The sequence below is a fragment of the Cryptomeria japonica genome, chromosome 8 (genome assembly GCF_030272615.1).
Source record: "Cryptomeria japonica chromosome 8, Sugi_1.0, whole genome shotgun sequence".
Taxonomy (NCBI): Eukaryota; Viridiplantae; Streptophyta; class Pinopsida; order Cupressales; family Cupressaceae; genus Cryptomeria; species Cryptomeria japonica.
In genome coordinates this window covers 257,870,005-257,891,201 of record NC_081412.1, presented here as the reverse complement: position 1 = coordinate 257,891,201, position 21,197 = coordinate 257,870,005, and positions in this window count along the sequence as shown.

Below are 21,197 nucleotides of genomic sequence, written 5' to 3'. Positions count from 1 at the left end.
GGTGTTTACAAAATCTATGAGGGCCAGTCTGCTATCCAACTGAGAAGGGCATCCACCAAATTTTTCCTCCTCTCTCAAAGGGGTATTGAAGTCTCCCATAACCAGCCAACTGAGGTTCTTGAAGCTGGCCCTTATTTCCATAAGTTTTTTCCAAAAATTGCTTCTGGCTTTCAATGTGTTAGGAGCATAAATGTTTGTGAGGACCCAGGAGGTTTCATCTTTGAAATGCTCAAATTTAATGCAAGAAAAATTTCTTTCTTGAATAAGAACTTGACCTCTAACACTATTGAGATTCTAAATTGTTGCAATGGCTCCAGAGGCACCTTCTGAGTTACCACCATAGATGCTCCCAGATTTAAAGAAATTCAAAGCTTCAACCTTTTCTCTACTCATATTAGTTTCTTGAATAAGAAAAATATCAAGTTTATTATCCCTAATCATATTCCTAATAATATCATGCTTATGGGAATTCTTAAGTCCCCTAATGTTCCAAGAAACAATCTTCATAATTACTTACCAATTCCTAACTCCTTTAGAGTCCTTAGAGTCCCATCTGCTATGTTCTTGCTGGCCTCCTTATCTCTGACTTTGTGGTTTGAAGGTCATCCTGGGGATGAGGAGACATACCCTACATCAACTTGAGCAATTCTGCTAGACTTCCTTGATTGGGTAGTAGAGGGAGTGGATCCTTTTTTGTTCCTGTGTTTTGGAATTTTCCACTCGACTTCTTTCTCAAAATCCGCTTTAGGATTGCTAAGGATTCTAGAAATTTCCTCTTCATTACCCCATTTAGGTGACCTGGATTCATGTGAAGAGCTATTGACTTTTTTAGAGGCTTGATCTGAATCAGAAAGGTTCAAACCCAAAATAGCTCATTTTTGGGCCTCTTGAAAATCAGAACTGATTGTGAGAGGGGAAGAGTCAACCTTTTCTTCTTGTGATCCAGTGATCTCCCCTTCCTCAGATTGTTCCACTTCCTTAATATCCTTATGCTTTTGATCCTCTTCATTGGAAGCTTCCTTACTGGCCAAGGTGTCAGCAATCACCATCTGGGTATTTTCTTTAGAAGATTCATTCTGATATATTATTTCCTCTTTTCATATCTGCCCTCCCAGGGGGTTGTTTGCTTTCAGTCATTCCTTTCTCAGAGCTTCCTTGGGGGCAAGATGTTTAGAAATAGAGGCTGAGGAGACCACATCCTTATTCTACCCCAAGGGCCCAAAATAGTTGATCTCAACTGGGTCAGTTTCTTTATTTTCTAAATTTTTGACTTGCCAGACCTTTTTCTTCGAAGCCTTTCTACTTTCTACTATAGTTTTGGCTTGAGAGGGAAATGTTTAGCCTAGTGACCTACTTTTTTACAATGAAAGCAAGCAAAGGGGATGGATTCATATCAATATGTTGTTTCCAAGTACCCAACTTAGACACAATATTAATCTGCTCAGGCATATCTGCATCGTGGACGATCCCTACACAAAATCTGGCATGAGCGAGCCTCCTTCTTGAAGCTACGACTAGATGAATTGAGAGGAGCTCACCAAAAGAGTTTTCTATACCTGAGAAAATACTTTCTACCCAATACTCAAGAGGTAGACCTGGTTGTAGACACCTAAAATTAATATTTAATTAATTTAAGCCTATCAACATAATTAATTAACTTAATTGTGTTATCCTTATCCCTCTTAGAATCAATTAAATCTAGTTTAATTAATCTTGTCACTATTGTCTTATAATTAATTTATCAAATAAATTAATTATTCCCCTATTCTTCTAAAGTCATCTCAATAATTATTTCCTCTAAACCCACTCAGTTAATTAATTCTAATTAATTAACGTAGTCATGTGATTCCTACAAATCATTTTTCCTAATCCCACTCAACCTAATTAATCCTTCTAGAATCTCTCATAATCATGCTTATCATTATTCTCCTATTTTTAATTCCCACTCATGTCACATCAACATTGAGCCTTTCAAAGAAATTCAAATTTCTTTGAATCCCTCAATGCATCGTTATTTTGGAATTTTTAATTCCTCAAGTTTGAAATTCAAATTTCTCCCCCCTTTTTCCAAAGGAATTTTATATTCTTGTTTATTTTCCCAAGGCACCCTTGATCCATGCCTTCTATCTAAAATCAATCTCAACCATTCATAATCAAATCAATCTTGGCCCTCCATTGGCATCCTCCAATCTATAAATTGGAGCTTATTATCCTCACAAATCATCCACTTCTCATGCATTGTCATGCTTCCTATTTCTTCTCTCATCCTCTTCTAATCCTTTCTCAAATCTATCAAATCCTTAATCCATCATTCAAATCCAATCCTATCAAATCCTTCAATCCACCTTGTTGAGCACAAAGGAGAGCATTCCACATCTAAAATCAAGCAAGGAGCATATCAAGTGGAACATCATCAAGGGGTGCCTTCACTTCATCAAGCTCAATCCAAAGGAGAAGGTAAAATAGCAAGGTAAAATGGTCTCTTGATGTTTTTAGCATTTTCATGTTTATTTCATTATGTTTTGATAATTTGACCTTCTAATCCATTTCCCCCTCTTCACTGGTAACTTAACCCAAACTGGGACTTGCACTAGAAGAGATTCACTTATATTTAGATTCAGGTGCCATTTCTGGAGGACCAGAGCTATCTTTCCAACCAACCAAGGGCTACCATAGAGGATCCTTATTTTGTCTTCTTCAGATCTGAAATTTCAACATTACCTTTCAAAGCCCATTTTCGTTTAACATAGGCCCTAACAACCTCAATGTTTGGACATGGTCCCATAAATTTACCCACCAGAGAGTTTGACATGCTGCTTATGTTATGGTCCACTATCGATTCAGGGATAGAGATGGAAAAATTACCACCATTCGGATCTGATACATTCTTGACAAGAGGCAGGGAAGATTTCCTAGATGGTCTAGTTCCAAAGAGGGTTGACCACTTTCTAGTTTCTTGTCCATTCTCAAAAACCGCTTCACGTTGGTTGGACCCCCCAACCATGTTTCCAGGACCCGCATTATTCTCTGGCAGAGTTTTGTTAGCTTGTAGAATATCCGGAGGCTTGTCCTTCTCCCCCATCTGGCCAACCCCATCGATATGGCCGCTTCCTCCATTGGAACTAGAGTTCCCGCCTTGCAGAGAATTTAAAATTTGAATTCTACCATTGTCACTTCTCCTCCTCCACGCGAGCTCTCCATTCAAATTTCTAGCTAAAAAATGACATTTGTATATTAAATGGAATGAATGTTAATATGGTATGAATGTGTTATTGTTATGTTGATAGAAAGTAGTGGCATTAAGATACCTTAGGGAAATAATGAATGGATATATGTTATGGTTAAGATGTTAAATCTTCTTGCATTATATGTTGTATTTTGTTATGGTTATCTTCAGGATGTTTTATGCATTCTTATGGAGATAATCCATGTTTTGGATTTATGATGGTTTACTATGTTGCATTAATAGATGATTTTAAAAGAAATTATCTCTATTTGTTGGTTAGTTTAGTTATTTTCTTTAGGTTATTTTGGCAGGCATTACAATGCGTCCATATACATAATTAACAGTAAAAAAAACTCTCCAATGCAAATTACTCTTATCCAAATCTCCACACACTACAATGAGGCCCATAACGTATGAAATAACCTTCCACAAATCATATCCAGACCAAAATATAGGTTTAACATAGAATATCACAACCTACTATGACATATACCATGACTTTCAAAGAACACAAAGATATTTTCAGACCACAAAACTAACTCATCCATAATACCAAAAACATAACCAAAGAAGATAACAACATCAAACAACATCAACAACACTTTTTTCACCCGAACACTGCTGGAACAACCAATAGAACAATTGTAACCCTAACATAAAAAGATATCTCTACACCATAGACATTTTGAGCCAACAATTATCTAGAACAAAAAGTTTTACATCAATGACAACCACAACAACACATACTTCCAACTTTCTTCTGTCTATGATGATAAATTTTGGGATTCCATTGCAACAAATTAGGTAATTCAGGATAAACTTTGCAATTTGTTTGACAGTGGTAAAGGTGAGTGGTATGGTTTTTACCCACTTAGTGAAATATTCAATGGTGGTGATAATGAAATTTTGGCCATTGGAGGAGGTGGGATATAAACTTTGCAGTTTATTTGACAGTGGTAAAGGCGAGTGGTATGGCTTTTACCCACTTAGTGAAATATTCAATGGCGGTGATAATGAAATTTTGGCCATTGGAAGAGGTGGGATAGATTTTACCAATTAGATCGAGCCCCCATTGTGAGAAGGGCTAGGGTGTAATGAGCGGCTACAATTCTTATGATGGCACATGAATCTTATCACCATGTTTCTAACAATGAATATATTTATTTATATAATGATACACATCTTGTTCCATTGTAGGCCAATAGTATCCCATGCAAAGTAACTTTTTAGCTAACGTGAGACCAACTGAGTGTTCCCCACAGATACCTTCTTATACCTCTCATAGTGCTTGTTCAAACTCTTCTTTGTCTAAACAACGCAAGAGGGTTCCATCAAAGTGCCTTCGAAATAAGATATCACTGAGAATAGTGTATTGAGTAGATTGATGAATGAATGTTTGTTGTTGGCCTTTGGTAAGGTGGGCTAGGATGATGTTGTTGTTAAGGTAGGAAATGGTGTCTTGATACTAGGGAGAATCAAGACCAATAAGGTCACATACTATTTCAAATTCAGGGACATCATACACTGGAACCAGGAGATGCTCAATCAAGAATTCATAGCAAGGATTGTTATCAAGCATTTGCAAGAGGAACCAATAGTAGCCATAGCATAAACAACTTTATTGTTTGATTAGGGAATCTGCTCAAACTGGATAGAAGAAAAGAGTTGTTTCAAGTCTTCCACCATAAAATGATAGGGGAGCAACTTGTCATCTTTTGTTTAGTATTTATCATTTAATTTTTTAATGACCATTTGTGAATCACCATATAAATGGAGATCAATGATCTTTCATTGAATGGCCAGGCAGAGACCAATGATGAGAGCTTCATATTTTACAATGTTGTTTGTGCATGGAAAGGTTATTTTATATGACTTAGGTATGCAATCACCTTAAGGGGTTACCAAAAGAATGCCTACCCCCGATCCATGTGTGCAAGACCCATCAAAGTAGAGCTACCACTTAGTAGACTGCGTGATTACATCATGATGGCATCTTATGAGAACTCTGCAATCAAGGGGTGTTCTCCTTATAAAGGGGCATTAAACAGTTGATCAATGATGACTTGTCCTTCTATTGCTTTTTGATCTACATACTCAATGTCAAATTCACTTAGAAACATACCCCATTTAGTAGTTCTTCCTGTAAGAGTGACTTTTGAGAGTATGTACTTGAGAGGGTTAATCTTTGCAATGAGCTTACTCTTATGATTAAGCATGTAGTGGCATCATTTATGAGTGCTGAAAACTACATAAAGGCATGCTCATTCAAAGGGGTATAATTAAGCACATATCTTACTATTTGCAACTAATGTAGTATATTGCATGCTCTTTCCCTTGTTCATCAACTTGTCCCAATAATACCCCCAGAGCCACTGATGTAGATGAAATATATAAAAGGGATTATCTAGGAATAGGATGAATCTATACCAATGGAGAAGCTAAGTATTCTTTGAGTTTATCAAATGCCTTTTGACACAAACAATCCCACTAAAATTTAGTGTCCTTTCACAAAAGATGAGCAGATGGATGACATATGTCTGCAAGCTGAGCAATGAATCTATGGATGGACTGGAGCTTGCCTTGGAGGATACAAAGCTTCTTGAGAGTCTTTGGAGGTGACATGTCTATGATGGATTTCACCTTAGATGGATCTACTTCAATTCCTCTTTGTGATACAATGTAACCTAGGAGTTTGTCGGAAGTGACCCTGAATTTAACACATTTCTTAGGATTAAGGTATAACTTGTACTTATCTATCCATTCAAAGATTTTTTTTAGGATGATGATATTGCCTTCTCACATCTTTGATTTTCCTAGGAGGCCATCCACATAGTCTTCCATAATGTCATGGAGTAAATTATAGAAGATTTTGGTCATTGCTCTTTGATAAGTGGCTCCAACGTTCTTTAGTCCAAAGGGCATGCATTGATAGAAAAATGTTTCGCGTGGAGTAGTGAAAGTTGTCTTGTGTTGGTCTTTAGCAATGATTTTGACCTTGTTTTATCCCAAGAAACCATCCATTAAGGAGAGTATAACATGTCCTACTGTGAAATCAACTATCATGATAATGTTTGAAAGAGGAAAATCATCCTTCGGGCATGCTTTGTTAAAATCTCTAAAGTCTGTGAATATGCAGATGCCCCCAGATGGTTTTCCAACTAGGACTATATTTGAGATGGGCATTTTGGATTGTCAATGGGTATGATGAAATCAACATCTAACATATTTTGTAGCTCTAGTTAGACCAATAAAGAAATCTGAGGGTGCATCTTTTAATTTTTTTGCTTGACAGGTTTTGCATTGAGGTGTACTACAAGATTATGCACTGCTAATTCTAGATCCAGGCCTGGGATGTAAGAATATCACCAAGTGAAGTTAACGTGTTTCCTTGAGAAAGTTCACAATATTCTTCTTTTCATGGTTTGTGCAATGAACACATTCTTTAGATTTTCTTTTGTACCCATGTTGACTGTCTCAGTCTCCTCTATCAATAAGGAATATTTTTCATGTAAGGGGGGAACCATGGTAGGAAAGTAAGTTCCCTCATCCTCTAGCACCTTTTCCAGGCTTTCACTAGTGGATTGTCCTTTCTTTTTACTTTTTCCATGTTCGATGGTGCCTCATTGAGGTTTTCACCAAGGGACTTCATTTTTATTTTCACTTTTGTGACTAAGGTAGTTGACTTGACTACCAAAGCATGCCTCCCCATTAAGATGAATGCCATTGATGATCATGTGATCTTCAAGGTAATGCATGTTTAATAGTTCCAAGAGGGCATTATCATCAACACAAATGTCAAGAGTCGGTGGCCCTTGTTGGTCCCAATCAATTAGTTCAAGGTATACACGTGGGAGGTCTAATAAAGTGGAGAGAGTGATAGCGTTTACGTAGGAATCATCGAAAAGGTCATTGAGGTATTCAAAGGGCACTTTGTAGAATTCCTCTTCATTGGAGTCCTCAACATTAGATGGAGGATCTATCCGAAAACCAATGATAGTAGCTTTAATTACTAGGGAGTAACCCAGACCTCTGTTGTGCTTGTATGAAGTTGGTGAGATGGGTGTTTTCCTTCCTTGTTCTTTAGGTCCAAGACCATGTCCTTTGTAGCCCATCTTTTCCACTATAGTGGATGCTTTTGGATACATCTCCTTGGGGATGTTTGTAGGTGCTTCATTCTCTTCTCTATAGAGCTAGGAGGTCACATAAATTCCAAAACTTTCCTCATGAAGTGGGTGCCATTGCTGAAATGTTGTTTTCTTATATTTTATTGTAGGCTTCTTCTAAATCTCAATTTCTTTGGGCCTGCCATAGGACTTAGGAGAAGGAGGGAGATGTACCACATAAAATGCATTCTAAAGGGTGTATTCTCCATATTTGTTGTCAATGATTTTGACCTTGATCTCGGGATGGGTGGAAGTGGAAGTGACATTGGAGGTGTCATTTGTTGGAGCTGAAGTGGGTGTTGTAATACCCTAAAAATGGTCACCTAAACCATAGGCTCCTAATCTCGACAATATCACCAAGGTCCTAACCAAAGGCAATTAAATCAACTTTGAGATCACAATTAATTAATTCTTCAATCATTAAATGTCACATGGCAAGTGAATTATTCTATATTAATTAAATATTTATTTATTTAATTAAATCATTCAAAGAAAATCATTTTGATCAATTATCCTATTTAATTTATTAAATATCCTAGCATATTTAATTAATTAATAAAATTGTCATTAATCATAAAAAAGTAATTAATTTATTACAAAAGAGGAATCAATATGCAAAGCAAGAGTTAAATTGAAAATAAAATAAAGAATTGAATTGAGAGAAATCAAACTTGAGATATTATTTCTTCTTCTAAATTTGAGATAACTTGAAATAAAAAAAAACAATTAAAATGAATTATTAATCATTCTCTAAAATTGGAACTCAAAGCTTTTGAGAAAAGAAGTTCAGTTCCATTGAAAATACTTTTTTCTTGAATGAATCAAAGAAATATGCATGGAATTACCTATTTTTATCTCAACTGCATAGAATTAATTGAATTTTATCTCCAATGCAAACTCAAACTTATAATCTGAATGCATTTCAATCAAACTATAATTGGAATCTATCTTAAGGTTAACTGAATCTGATCTCTCAATTATTTCAATTATCCTAATTTGTGCTTTTTCTTGAATAATCTCAACCGCTCGTTGCTAATTGATCTTGACCATTGGTCTCTCTTGTGATTCTCTATAAATTCAACTTTCATCTCTCATTCAAAACACTCTGGATATTTATTATTATTATACAGTTTTTGCTCTGGAGTCATTGAAGATATTGTGCTTGCTTTTTTGAGATTATTACATCTTAGTTTAGCCTTTTTGCATATTTAGTTCAATTATGATTGCTTGAATTCATATAGCTTACTATTCATCCATCTAGCATAATCTTGCATCCGTTTAGCTTAATATCATGCTCATATAGATTAAATCCTTCATTTTGGTGTAGTCTAGTCACTGGTATTGCTTATACAAATCTAAGAGCAAGTCTATACTCACATCTTTTAGAAGGCAATTGGTCGATTTGTGATGGTTTTATTATTCATGCTTATATCTGTCTAACCATACATGTAATGACTTAATTGAAGTGTTGTGTCTTATAGGTTGCAGATACTTATTCCACTTTTCACACACACATTTCTGGTGCCCACTGTGGGGAAGAAGACTACATCTTTTTGGCCTCGAAGACTAATTTTTTTATTTTTTTTTTCCGGTTTTTTGTCCATACAGTTACTACAAAATATCGTACAAGATTTCCCATATGCCCGAATGACAAACTGCAGATATCATGCGATCTCATATGAATTATCGTACGACTCAGTGATAATCGTCGTATGGTATTTTGTGTTTTTGGGTTAAAGCAGATTTCATTCTTCAGGTTTTCTTGTTCAATTTTTATCATACTAACGCTGACCCTGGCTTGTTGTTCATTTGTTTGAAGAATTTACACATCCTTTAATCAGTTTTTTTGTAGAACGCTTGTCGAAGAATATGCTTGTCAAACAAGGACAATATGACTACTAATTCGTTGTCTTTGCAGGTTGCCTGAGGAGATTCAAGTAAACATCGTGTATTCTTTAAATTCATTTTTAGGCACCTAAATTGCTATCTAGTTAATGAACAAATCTATCTTTTGTGTTTAAGAAAATTCTGAGAGGTAGGAGAGTATGCTCTTGTCTGCACAAACAATCAGAAATCCAGACCCTTGAGGATTTTTCTAAGTTTGAGATTTGTGTACCTTTAGCGGGCTTGTCACAGTGGGAAAAAGTAATCACCCTATGAGAATGACCCAAGTGAGTACAACCAAACCTGGGCATTCTAACTCACTATAATAAACATGCCTCTTGTTGATTAAAGCCTCAGAGGATGAGATTATTTGAGTTTTCTCTTTGAGATCTCTCATATCGAGCATTTTATAGGGCCCCGTGGTCTCAATCACGTTTATGTGACTACAACTTGTTTCAGTACCTTGTCGGGCTATAGGCCTCAATCATGCTTGCGTGACTTCAAGGGGTAATTTTGAATGGAATTCCTGACTAAGAACTATAACATAGAGGCTGCCTGGTTCACCTCTGAAAGGGGGGATAATCTTTGTACAAGAGAGATAGTAACTCTCCCAAGATACTTGCCATTTCGTGCCCCCATTAGCATTTGGAGTTGGCTAATACGATGTTGAGAATCCATTGCGTGAGACTTAATGCTTGTATTCTTATTAGCTATTAGGTGTGTACCTGAGTTTGCAAGCAAAGGTTTTCTTCTCTCACCAATTTCCATAGGGTTAGCATGTTGTGATTGAAGTCATTATCATATTGCATGTTTACTGTGTTTTCATCCTTGAAACTGAAACTGGAATACCAAAACTAGAGAAAACAATAAACAACTCAGTCGTCAAAACTCTATCCATATCAAAAACTAGTCTACCTTAGTCGTTAAAACTCTGTCCATGTCACAAACTAGTCTACATCAGCTATCAAAATCTCAGTCCATCTCAAAATTGGTCATCGTCAGTCATTGAAAACTCTATCTGTCAAAATTTTGTCTCTGTCCAGTAAACTGTCGTATGAGTCTTCTGATTTATCATCCTGCTAAATACCTATTTTTGTACAAAATTTCATCAAGTCTTACAGTGTGTCGTCTGAGCCTCTATTCTATGTCATATGAAATCAGATAAACTGTCATCCTGCTTAGGGAAGTATCGTCTGAGCCCTAGTCCTATGTCGTACGAGAAAAAATCACATTCATCAGTTTATCATCTGAGGTATACCCACCTGTCGTATGAACCTAGGAAACAACTCATACAAAATACTGTTTTCATTGTCCTGAAGCTATTAAACTGTTGTTTGGTCATGTAAACCCTGTCGTACGAATCTCTGATTTGGTCAGTCTAGAACAATCAAACTTGCTTAAAAATAGTCTACAACAAGCATAAAACTGGTTATCATCATCCTGAGCATAAACAAATCTAAATAGTGTACTTCTGCCATTGTGTTACAAGATTATGTCGATCATCTTTCAGCTACTTCAATCAACCATTTATCAAACTTAAGGTACTTAGATAACGTCTTACACATGATATATCATTCCTGAAACTACACTGAGTCTTAGTCACGTCTCTCAAATCAAACTAGGTAACTTAGATCATGTCTTACACATGATAGATCTTTCCTGAAACTAGACTAAATCTTAGTTGCTTCTCTCAATCAATACGTTAAATGAACAACTAGCTCCAAATTTGATCTTAACTTCTGCATCACAAACAACTCTAGGTCACATCAGTCAATAAAAATGCCTACTCAAACCAGAAGTTCTCATAAGAAAGCCGACAAAGTCAAAGGACCATCCTTTTCATATTAAGATAATCCATTTTATGTAGAGGACCCTATCATTAATAAACCTTCATCATCAGATATACCAGTTTATGATCTACCCTTGTCTCCCACCATATCTAGAACAAAACAAGAAATATGAGCTGCTAAACACAATGCTTATGACGATCTCATTATCCAGGCTACTGATAGTGATTCCTCATCAGATGAATATGAAGCCTCAAAACCTACCAAAACTGATATTCATAAATGTCAAAAGGATAAAGATTTCCAAAAAACTGATGAAGGTTATCTTGGCTAGAGAAAAAGAAGACTATTTTCTAGAACTAGCAAAGCAAGGCGCTAAACTTCCTACTAGTTATAACGTTGAGGCCCTCATCATTAAAGAGGAAGAGACACCCTTAGCAATGGTAAATAAACAATTACACGCATTACAGACTGAGATTACATAACCAAAAAACAAGGATAAATCATCAAAACAATATTCCCTGGACACGATATGCCCATTTCCATTTGATAAAAACCTTTACATGCTTTCATTTCCTTCACGAGTGGAGATTCAAAAATTTGACAAATACGATGGCAACTTAGATCCTCAAGACCATGTTAGAGAATTTTGTTCTTTATGTATGGAGTTCATGCATGAACAAACATATCTCATGCACCTTTTCCTGAGAAGTTTAGGAGGGCAAGCTATGAAATGGTTCTCAAGCCTTCCTATGGGAATAAAAACTTTTGAAGAATTAATCCAACTATTTCTACAACAATACTCCTATAAAATTCATCACCCAGTCACTATGATAGAGTTTTGCAATACCAAACAGAAAAATAGGAGAGCCCTTTCTCACTTTCCTACAACGATGGAGAAAGATGTACTCTAGATATTCACGACCTATTCCAGATTCTGAGAAGATGGATATCTTCATCAACAACTTGATCCTTGAATTGAAATACAGTATCCAAATGCAAGTATACCCTTGATTCAACAAAATGGTAGACAATGCCCTTAGAATGGAATATGTGCTTATAAAGAAAGGAGATATTTAACTTTGGAAAGAAACACAACAAGGTTCTAGTTCCAGAGAAAAGAATAAATATTGGAAATATGGCAAAGACAACAACAAAAACGTTGTTAATGATGGAGTGGTAGACACTATTAAAGCAAAATCAAAATCCACAATATTTAATCAGGCTAGTGGCACACAAGCACTCAAAGCTGTTGAAATTGTAGCAGAACATCCTCCAAAGAAAGTAAAAGAGTGGTTTAAAGAGAAACCTTGGCTTTTGAAACCTAAACGTGACTTCACTCCTCTGGAGGAATTATATGAATCCGCTTTCAAAACTTTATTGGTAAATGATCTGATAACCTTACCAAACAATTCTAGGCCACATGATCCTGAAGTCAAACCAAAATGGTGGAGAGAGAACGAATACTGTGAATACCATCAAAACAAAGGTCATAACACAAACAACTGCATGAAGCTCAAGCATGAGATTCAAGATCTCATTGACTTTGGCAAAATTGTTGTTGGAAATCACACAACTAATGTTGATCATAAATCTTTTAAGGATCCCTTACCTGTTTATGAACAAGGTGACTCCTTAAAGTCAAAAGGAGGTGCCAAAGTTAATTACACCTATACCAACAATGACAATGTGATCAACATGATTGAGTCTTCCCAACCTAAATATTGTAATGTGATCATAATCAAAGATAAACAAAATGAATCACAAAATGTAAATGCTGTGACCCGCGCTCAAAAGAAAGTCACTCTCCAAGGAGCTAGTTCTTCAACTCCTGCTCAAACAACATCAAACCTACCAACTTCTTCAAACAGACAAACAAATACAACCATGGCTAAATCCAAACAGCTCGCTTCATCATTCTCTCCTAGTTATAGCATTGTCAAACAATTGAAAAGAACGAACGCTCAAATCTCCATCTTTGAATTGCTCAAAATCTCTTTTGCTCATAAAGAGATCCTGGACAAAGTGTTGCTCACAACTAATGTCCCAAAAGATTTAAATATCAATCAGTTTCAATCTATGGTTGGTCACCCGACTTCGCCTCATATCTCACTTTCTCTAAAGAAGATGACAACTTGCTGAATTACCCACATAACCAGCCATTGCACATTGAAGCTATGAACCATAAACACTGAGTTAAATGTGTTTTGATAGATGGAGGCACTGGGTTAAATATTTGTACCTATAATCTGCTTACACAACTGGGCTTTTCTGAAAATGTCATTGATCCAGCCAAGAAAATAACAATCAAAGCTTATGATGAAAAAGAAAGTGCCTCTAAAGGTATGGTACTATTACCAATCAGGGTAGGACCTGTAGAAAGAGATGTTATTTTCCAGGTGCTTGATCTTCCTCTGTCACACAACATCTTACTGGGCAGGCCATGGATTCACAAAATGAAGGCAGTTCCATCTACATATCATCAATGCTTAAAATTTCCTTATAACAGAGTTGAAGTCAATATTCTTGTTGATACAAACTCCCCCTATAATGTATTGACAAAGAGTGCTGATACATTTGTGCCTCATAATAGAGAAACCTCTACATCTGAAAGTTCATAAATATTGATGAAGGACTTAGAAAAGAAATTGAAAATCACAAATACTGGCATGGATGGATACAAGATAGAACCAATACTTTCACTAATCTCTCTTCCTTCATCACCAAGACAATCAGGAAAACGATCAGAGGTAATGAAGCCACAAAATTCAACTCCAAATGTCATATATGATGGTCTCTTTGTACAATCCTCTACTTCCCTTGCAGATGGAATAGAAGAGGATGTTGTTCTCAAATGGTTATTCAAAGAAGACAGTGAAAACAAAGAAGTACAACATTGTGAGATTTTCCCGACACAATATGGTCTAGGATAGAAGATGATTCAACGCATGGGATATTCAGGTACTGGTCCTCTAGGAAAACATCAAGATGGTATTGTTGAACCTATTCAACTACAAACTAAGTCTACAAATCATAAAGCTGGACTGGGATACAATCCAGGAAAGACGTCAGACCAGAAACATACTTCCCATCATCAGTCTAAGTGGAGGAAAAAGATACTACCTTCAACATCACAAGAAGTAAAAACTCAACAGACTCAAGAAGAGTATGAAAAAGAACAAGAAAAACTAGAAATCAAGAGAGAGGAAACAACCGGTACTCAAGTTCCAGTGGTATCAGTTGCAACACTACAAGGAGATATGCGAGAAGAGGTAGAAAGAATCAGAGAATTGTTTGCACCACTGAAAATCCTAGTCACATACACTGGTAGACAACAAGTAGATGATTCAGAAATTGACACGAACGAGTATGAATGGGGTCCAAATTATCTCTTAGATACATCTACTATAGAAACCTTAGAAGAATTTAATGATATCATAGATGACACACAAGAGCTGATGCACTTAGAGTTGCAAAAGGAGATAGAAGAAATCAGACTAAAAAGACAAGAAGACTATGAACAAAAGCTGAAAGAAGGATGAACACAAGAAAATTCTTCACCTACTATGTCTCCCTCTAATAGGACATAATAAATTAGGTATGGAACTACACAAGAATAATTGGAAGCTACAAAAACAGAGCCAATAATTCATCCAGAAGAAGCTGAATGGAGTAGAAGACAAAAATTCATAGTGCCATCAAGGTTATGTCAACAAGTATGTTAGATACAAGTGATAAATGAACCAAATCATGAAGGAACTTGCAGCATCAAAGATGTAGGTGTTGACACTATACATACATTCACTCAATCACTTGACGATGAGTCGGAAACTTCCTCTTATGACTTTGATGGCTCTGACAACAGTCCTATTTATTACAATACCTATTCAACATCAAACTCTGACTCCTCTATCATGGATGTTGAGAATCTGTCTACTGATCTTGTTACTATCAAGCCATGATATGTAGTCCAGTCTGGCATAGAGAACGATGCTAGAAGTAGGTCTATTGGATTTGGTCAACTAAATATTAACTTGCACTTCAATGATCATGTTGTAACTCTTCCTGGTCTTGAGACATTTACTCAAGGTAGTCTTCTGTAACTCAACTTGTTAGACCGAAGTTATGATGATAATACTATGAACTCCCTCGAATCTGTTCAAACTTTATCCTTGGTACATCTTGAACTAATTGACTGTAGTCTCTAAAACCAACCTATGAATGTACCTATCTTTGCCAATGACTACATGTTAGCCTACTACCTTAATGCAGTCAAACCAATGGACTCTTCCACCAACGAACAAAGTGAGAACATGACTGAAATAAATATCAAGTATCTTAGTCGCAAAAATTAAAAAAAAAAAGATCTGATGGTGAAAACCACATTGTGGTGGTGTCAGAATCAAAAGTAGAAAAAATAAAGGATGTACCTAAGGGTGAAAACCTCTTTGAGGCACCTGAAGGTGAGATACTTGATTTAATGCCAAGTCACTTCCAGGAAAGGTCTTCTATATTGATTGAACCAACTCAGCTAGTAAATATTGGGAGTCAAGAGACACCACATATCATCCACTTAGCTCAATCACTATCAGTAGAAGAGTTAAAAGATTTCAGCAATCTCTTTTTAGAAAAAAAATCAACTTTGCATGGACATACTCCTATATGATAGGCCTAGATCCTGATCTTATCATGCACCATCTTTCTATTACACTAGGAGTTAAACCACTCAAGCAAAAACTCCGTAAGATGCACCCTCATGTGGCACTTCTAGTCAAGGCTGAGTTAGAAAAATTGCTAAAAGCTGGATTTATCAGAGCTATAGACTATGCAAAATGGATTTCAAACATAGTACCTATATCAAAGGCAGACAAATCTATTAGGGTTTGCACAGACTTCAGAGATCTCAACAAAGCATGTCTGAAAGATAATTTTCTATCGCCTAACATTGATATGATAGTGGATATGACTGCTAGATATGAGATGTACCCATTAATGGATGGATTTTTTGGTTATAATAAAATCAAAATAGCTCTCGGAGATCAAGAAAAGACAACTTTCACCTATGCATGGGGAACCTTTTGCTGGAATGTCATGCCATTTGAGCTAAAGAATGCAGGAGAAATTTACCAAAGAGAAGTAACCACTATCTTTCATGATATGATGCATAAAAACATGGAAGATTATGTTGGTGATACCTTAGTAAAGACTATGAAGAGATCCACACATATTCAAGAGATAGGCCTCATACTAGATAGAATGGAAAAATTCAAGCTCTGACTAAATCCTAAAAAGTGTGCATTCGGAGTGACATCAGGGAAATTACTTGGTTACAATATTTCAAAGAAAGGAATTGAGGTTGATCCTGAGAAGGTCCAAGCTATAATGGAAATGCCACCTCCAAAGATCATTAGTCAAATGAGAAGTTTACAAGGACGTCTCCAGTCAATAAGACACTTTATTTCTCAGCTAGCAGATAAAGCTCAACCCTTCACAAAAGTATAAAGGAAAGGAGTAACATACAACTGGGATCAAGAATGTGAACAACACCTTCAACAAATCAAAGAATACATGTCTAATACACTAATACTGATGCCACCAATTCAAGGTAAACCATTGATTCTATACATATTAGCTACTTATTCATCACCGGGGGCACTTTTGGCACAACAAGATGAAAATAAAAAGGAAAGAGATACATATTATATCAGCAAAACCTTGGTGTCTTATGAAATGAACTATACTATCATAGAAAAATCATGTTTGGCATTAGTCTTTGCATCACAAAAATTGAGACACTACATGTTAGCACATTCCATCAAGCTAGTGGCTAAGATTGATCCACTCAAATATCTTCTTAGCAAAGCAACACTTAAAGGAAGATTGGTTAAATGGGTCATGTTTCTTACAGAATTTGATATTGAATATGTAGAACGTAAAGTGATCAAAGGATAGGTAATTGCAGATCAACTTGTTGATGCTCCACTTGAAGACACTCAACCTTGGCATATAGAATTTCTGGATGAATCTATCATGCACCTTACTCAACAATCATGGAAGATGTTCTTTGATGGGTCTTTCACTCAACATGGTTCCAGTGCTAGAATAATTTTTATTACTCATAAAAAATATTCAATCCTGAAGGCTTACAAGATTCTCTTCCCTTGCACAAACAACATTGTAGAGTATGAAGCTTTGGTAAACAGGATCAAGTTGGCTATTGAATGGAAGGTTCTAGAATTACACATCTATGGAGATTCTCAACTAATCATCAACCAAATGAATGATACATATCAAGCTCGAGATGAGAAACTAATTCCTTATAAGAGAATGAAGGATCATCTCAATAAATATTTTAATTTTGTATCATTTCAGCAGATCCCCAGATCAACAAACAGAGCAACAGATGCTATGGCCACCTTGGCATCTATACCAGAGTTACAAGAATTCCTAGTGGAAGAGTTACATTACCATGCCTATGATTCTCCTGAGTCCCAGATGGTCTATTCTATTATTGGACATGACTCATCTCGCTACAACCACATTTACTCTTATCTACAAGACCAAATTATCCTAGAAAATCTTACCCATAATGAGAAAAGGAACCTAATCCAAAATGCTTCACGGTATGTCATCATTGCTAATGATCTATTTAGGTGAGGTTTGGATAGTAATTTGCTTAGGTGTCTTCAAACTGAAGAGTCCCAACACGTATTATCTGAAGTCTATGAAGGTATTTGTGGATCTCATTCAAACGGTCTAGCTTTAGCTCAGAAACTACTAAGAGCTGACTACTACTGGCCAGACATGGAGAAAGATGCTACAAAGTTTTCTAAAACTTGTGAGAAGTGTCAGCTAAATGGGAATCTCATACATGCTCCAACAAGGGATCTCATACCCTTCATTACAAATTGGTCTTTTCAGGAATTGGCATTTGATCTCATTGGCCAAATATATCCTACATCATTTAACAAACACAAGTTTATCATAACTGCCACTGAGTACTTCACTAAGTGGGTAGAAGCGGTTCTGCTCATCAAAGCAATTGGTAAACAAGTATCTTTGTTCATCCTTAACTATATCATCTGCAGGTATGGGATACCTTCATCCATTGTGATTAACAATGGAGGGTAGTTTAAGAACAAAGATCTAGATGAGCTCTATGAAAAATTCAAAATCAAACAGCACTGGTCATCCATATATTACCCTCAAGGTAATGGACAAGCTGAAGCATCTAACAAAAATCTGCTGACTATCTTACACAAAATAGTAAACAAATCTGGGAAGGATTGACATCTGCAGCTCACTCCTGCACCTATGGGCTTATAGAACAAGTATTAGAACACCTACTAGGGCTACACCTTTTTCTTTGGTGTATGGATCCGAATCAGTCTAACCTATTGAGGTGGAAATACCATCTTTGAGAGTTTCTTTGCAAGGTCTTGTTACTGATGAAGACTACAAAATATCTAGATTGCAAGAACTCGAGTTGCTGGATGAACATCGACAAGTTGCGTTTGATCATCTGAGAGTGTATCAAAAGAGAATGTCTAAAGGATATAACAAGAAGGTTCGACAATGAGAATTTCAGGTTGGTGACCTTGTTTTGAGAGAAAATCCTAAAAATCAACAGTTTTGAGACAACAAAGGGAAGTTTGAACCCAATTGGCTGGGTCCCTACATCATTACTGCAGTCTTTGGCTCTAGTGCCTATCAACTCTCAACATCGGAAGGAGAACAATTTCGTAAACCGATTAACACCATCCAATTGAAAAAATTCTTCAATCAATATTCTCTACTCCAACAACCTGTACAGCTAAAAAAGTCCTAAAAAAAAATCCTAAAAATCCTAAAATGTCCTGAAAAAATAAAATCTTTGCCAAGTAGGTGAAAACTTGGCAAACAGGCACCTCTTGTACTCAAGCGCTCCATCTATCAACACAATGTTGGCATTTCCCACTTTCCTGCATCTTTGATTTCACTTGTACATATCTTTTAGTCGCTTTTGTGACACCCTGGTTCTTTTAGAACCCTCATGGCTTGAAACTGATCAATGTCCTAGTCTTAGGGTAATCAACTGAGCAATTTATGTGTCCTAAGCAGTATCAACCAAGTCATCATTCTGTCAGTGATACCCAGTCATCCAATCTGAGTCAGTCACTTGTCTCCTAACTACTAAAGAGTTTTATAATTGAGTAAACAAGCAAAACAACATTACTAAAAACAATCACTAAACTGTTTGAGATATGCTTGAAATTTTCTTTGTGTGCTGTCTTTTATATTGGTTTTCAATTATTATTCCCTCTGAGTAACTCGAGGAAGTCTATCTTGACTAATAGGAGCAAGGATTGGGGGCATAATATTTTCTTTGTTTTTTGCTTGTAGGAATGATTCCGATGATCTGGAAACATCTAATCAACTGGGTGTCTATAATAAGTGCCTTCACATTAAGGTGAAATTTCCACACATACCTCGACAAATATGCTACAGGGAGGTTGGCATCATTTCTTTGTCTATTTTGAGGGAATTTCTTTAAATGTGCAATCCAGATGCATGCATAATCTGTCCAAGGATATGAACAAAAAAAGGGTCATTGCGGACAAGATAATTAATATTGCACATGAAAAGGAAGGAACTCCATTCTGCCTGCTATGTTTGTAAATAGTCAGTAACAAAAATTAAGCATTCCAAATCCACTGACTAGGTTTTTAGGTTGCATTCATTCTACATTTTATGCATTTCAAGTGATTTTGGTATGATAACAATGATCTCTTTATCTTCTGAATGAGAATTTGAAGTATCATCATTTCTCGGCTAAGTGGTCTCCTTTTCATCATTTCTCCGATTGAGTACTTGCGTATTGAGATGTTAGCTGCATACATAAGCATATTATATAGATCCATACATTTCATTATATACTTATTTGCATTCATCTTATTGCATAGAAACTAAATTTTTTGCATTACTAGTTACTCATTTTCATCATTTATTTGCATATGAAAAGAAATAAAAAAATAATAAACATCCATGTTCATCTGCATTACATACATCCAAATTGAACAAATATGTATACATATAGAATAAAGCATATAGAAAAACATCTCATAAATCAATCAACACAAGTACAATGAAATCAAACCAAGATCTTGTATATACCATCATAAATATCTTGGAGTACAAATAAAAGTTTCATGGTACAAATGATATTAACTATCATCTACAATCTCTCATCAAAGTAAGAATCATATGGGCTACAAAAAGATGGGGTGTATAACAAAATCTAAGATATAAAAAATCAAGCTCTCTGCCCCTCCCTCATCGCCATGTGGTAGAGGAGGTGGAACCTGTTGACCAACATCCTGCCTAGGTGCCCGAGCTCCCTTAGATCACACCATATACTGAGAATATGGGACAACCTGCTGCGCTATAGGAACTGCTACACTATAAGTTGCAATATAATAAGCCGCTCGACTAGTCTGATGCAAAACCTCCTACTGAAGAGTGTCTCACTCTGCCCTGACCTCAGCCAACTATCGATCTCTCTTTGCCCTCATCTCAGTGAGATGCCGATCACGCTCAGCTTTGACCTCCGTCAGCTATTGGTCTCTGTCTGAGCCTCTATCAACTGTGACTGCAAACCTACTAATTTGGATCTCATAGATCGTGCTATATCAGATGCCCCCTGCTCCCTCACAAGCTCTCCACCTCCATCTCTGCCTCCCTCTCCACCCTTCTCATCCCTCCGCTGTCGCACCTGTCTAGGAGCTGCTTGATCCTCCTCTCCCCCACCCTCCGCTATCCTGGCACCACTAGCCCCCACAAAAATAGCTCCAAAGGATCCACCCTCCCCTCTCTGCTGCTATCTCCCCCCGGCTGGTACCCTATTGCTGCTCATAGTAGGATCACCACCTGCCCGCCTAGGACCTACCGCTCTTTGTCCCTGTGCCTGTCCCTATACCTGTGCCTATGCAGGGTCCTCATACTCAACCTCCTCTATGAAAAGCACATGCTTAGTTGAATCTGTAAATCTAGGAAAGGGATGACTCTGAAACAAATCCCTGTACTGGGGCAATACCCCCGCATTTTCAATATCCTCCAGATAGTCCCATCAAAGAGATTGTAATCCGATAAGCACCTACA